This window comes from Physella acuta, unplaced genomic scaffold (assembly GCF_028476545.2).
Source record: "Physella acuta isolate Inbredline_101_S28 unplaced genomic scaffold, ASM2847654v3 ptg000864l, whole genome shotgun sequence".
Classification (NCBI taxonomy): domain Eukaryota; kingdom Metazoa; phylum Mollusca; class Gastropoda; family Physidae; genus Physella; species Physella acuta.
In genome coordinates this window covers 27,501-31,018 of record NW_026732381.1, presented here as the reverse complement: position 1 = coordinate 31,018, position 3,518 = coordinate 27,501, and positions in this window count along the sequence as shown.

Sequence of the window (3,518 nt, the reverse complement as noted above, 5' to 3'; positions counted from 1 at the left end):
ATTTTTAGACAGTGGCCGGCCAGTTCGCGATTTGAGTTAGGGCTATTGGCCAAAGTTGGAAGAAGAAGATGTTGAGCAGATGTTTGTGTAAAAGTTAAGTTCATTTTTGAACCTGACTGTCCCTGGTGCATAAGGAAGTAGAGTTCATCTGTTTCTGTGACATCTACATGTAAATGTAAAGTGTTGTCAGAACTAAGCGCAGCCGTCTTTTACTCTCCCTAACGTATGTCATAGCTAGGTGGGCTAAGAGACGTCCTCAAAATGGACTGTGCCTCGTCTATAGCACAGTATTGATTTTTATTTATAGCATTTATATAAAACTACAAAGCAGTCCAACGGGAAAACCTACGGAACAATTGACTTGTTTCTTTTGTATATCTATATTGAAAGAAATTTTCCTCAGGAAAGATTTTATACAGCGATTAGGTTAAGTGGGGTGGTGGTTGAGGAGAGGGGGTCGAAGCACCAACACAATAGAAAACTTAGAAAAACAAATATATTGAAATCAGCATACAACACGTTCTATACAGTTCATTTTCTACTCTACTTGTAAAAAACAAACAAACCATATAACAAGAATAGTATATTGTATCAGCGAAATAATTAACAAAGGTTTAAAATTATAGTTTAAAACAATTTAATTCGTTATATTTGTTATTTTAAAAAATGGTTTCATTTTGATGTGGGGATTCCTGGTAGATAATCTGGAAGATTTACGACCTCTCCTTGATGATAAGGCTGTCCTACTTGAAGTGACATTATTCGCTGGTTTTATTTTGTACTTGGTTATACAAGAGGTACACATTGGTAATAAACGTGGAAGTAAAGAATACATATTAAAAATATAATATACCAATAAAAAAAGTAAAGTTCCCTTTTCAAACCTGACGGTTTACCAATCTAACATTAAAAAATACAACGACTTAAACTGTTGAATATTTATGTCAACACCAACGTCTATTTATATTTTTCCATGCAGTTAAAGTTATACATGTTCACAAGCTTTTAATTAGTTCACAACGTCCGTTTGTGGGTGTATGGCAAATTTTGAAACTCAATTTTGACCCACGTCTAATGCAGCGATTTCGTTCAAATTTTTCAGTTAACATCTACTTCGAAGGCAATATCTATTTTTAAAAATCTAATTATTAAGTATACTAGTCATTAGACATTAATTTAACGGTTTTGAAACTAAGGGGAGTTGCAAAATTAAAAGCTAGCGATCAAGCGATAGATTCCTATATTCCACAACAGAAGGGGAGATAACTGACTACACGCTATAAGCCTATTATTCTGCTGAGCTTCGGTTCACATCGAATGTTTACAATCGCAGATCCGGGTCGGGTTAAGGATATTAAGGGCAGATAATTGAGTATTAAAACGATTTTAAACTAAGGGGAGATAAAAAGATCTTGGTTGCTAAACTATGAAAAGAACTCATGTATTATCTAATTTTCAGTGCATTTAAAAGATTTCTCTTAGAAAGGATTTTTAAGTATTTTTTAAAATTTTGTAAAATATTTCAAAATCTATTAAAATATATCTATTTGTAATTTTTTTTTTATTTATTCATGTTTTTAAACGTATTAGCAGATCTGTAAATAGTCTGAGTAGTGTACTAAATCTGGCAATCAACTATTTTAGTAGGTACATTTTATTTATTAATCGCAATTTTTTTAAACACACTGATTTAAAAAAAATAAAAAAAAATATTTCTGTATCGGTATTTGGAAAAGCTTTGGTTTCTTCAAAACATTTTGAAATAAAAGCATTGATCGAAACTTTTAATGTCTAATTCGATTAAAATGAGATAGTTTTGCGTTATCGCCGGAAATTAAATTCGCTGGAAAGAAATTAATCTCTACTTAAAAGTAGATCAAAACTGAGTCACAGGATTTGACCAAATACCTACAGATAGATATTGAGACCAATATGTAAGTAAATAATTAATCTAAACACTGTAATCGCCAACCTTCGAACAGAGGCGACAATCCCGTTCTGACCAATTTGTAAGTTTGTTAAACAAAACACCATTATCGACAACCTTCTAACATGGGCGACAACCCCATTCTGACCAATTTGTAAGTTTGTTAAACAAAACACCATTATCGACAACCTTCTAACATGGGCGACAATTCTGTTCTGACCAATTTGTAAGTTTGTTAAACAAAACACCATTATCGGCAACCTCCTAACATGGGCGACAACCCCATTCTGACCAATTTGTAAGTTTGTTAAACTAAACACCATTATCGACAACCTTCTAACAAAGGCGATAATCCCGTTAAGATAAAAAAAAACAACTTGTTTTCACCGTCAATAAAGGAAACCGAAATCTCGCGCGAGTCCATGTTTCCAGGAAGCTGTATCGTAACGTCACGCTAGACAAGCACCATTCACCTAATATCTACACCAACCTGCACAGGTAAGTCGTGCACACACCCAGAACATATACATGATCTGCCACGCCCGTGTACTTTATGATGTAAGCATCTTGTTGTACCCCGAATTTGAAACATCTTTATTTAAACTTACTTTTAGCTTCTTTCTTCGTGTTCGTTATTAATAGCATCACAGGTAAGAATCACGTGTAAACTTGTTATGCACCTTACAGGTTATGCGCTATAGGTCGTTGACTCTGATTTCAGCCTGCTTTTCTTTCTGGATTTGCTTCCATAGCCTTTGTCCAACGAAGAAAACAAGTTAATAAAAAGTCTAGTGACAATTTAAGCGCAATTTCCTTAATTAATTTTTTGTGACCGAACGAAAGGATATTTTTGAAAACTTTCTTCGACAATATTATTCTAAATTATGGCAGGAATCGTTTGGTAAATATTTCAAGTCGCTAAGTGGTCTGGTTGCCGAGATATGGGCAAAAAACTGCATTTTTTCGAGGTTTTTTGGCTTTTCCGGGAAATCCAGGAAGGAATTCCGGGAATTTTTGGGCCCACAATCATCCTCGGAACTTGCTTAACATATTTGCTTTGGAACTAGTCCTCGATATTGCTTCGTTGAGTAGGAGATACGACTTAAAGCTGCGGACTTAATAATCGCAATTCCTGTAATCGCAATTCCTGTTGATTTTAGAGTTTTCTCTCCTAGAAGAGTTGCTGTCCTCAGCATACAAATCTTGTCTGTCCGGGTGTTCGAACTCGCACTTTTCGGTTCAGTCACCATGAGCTTTACCGACCCGACTTTTAACAATATAAAGGTATTTTCGGTGTGACGATTAGTTGGCTAATTTAAAAAAAATTATCATTTACCCAGATTAGGAAGCCTATATGACTGCCTTTGTTTCTAAAACTATTTTTCTTCCTAAAGTTATAAAGCAGCAACTAGATTTATCTTAGGATTATAAATTAAACCAATATTTAAAAAAAAAGCTACTGCATCACAACTAAAATCATAGGAGTAGGCCTATAGATAGGTGATTAATTATCATTGACGACAATAGGCCTGAACAGATAATATGTTTATTTAAGTCATTAGGCCTATAATAACACACTTTTAATTTAGTT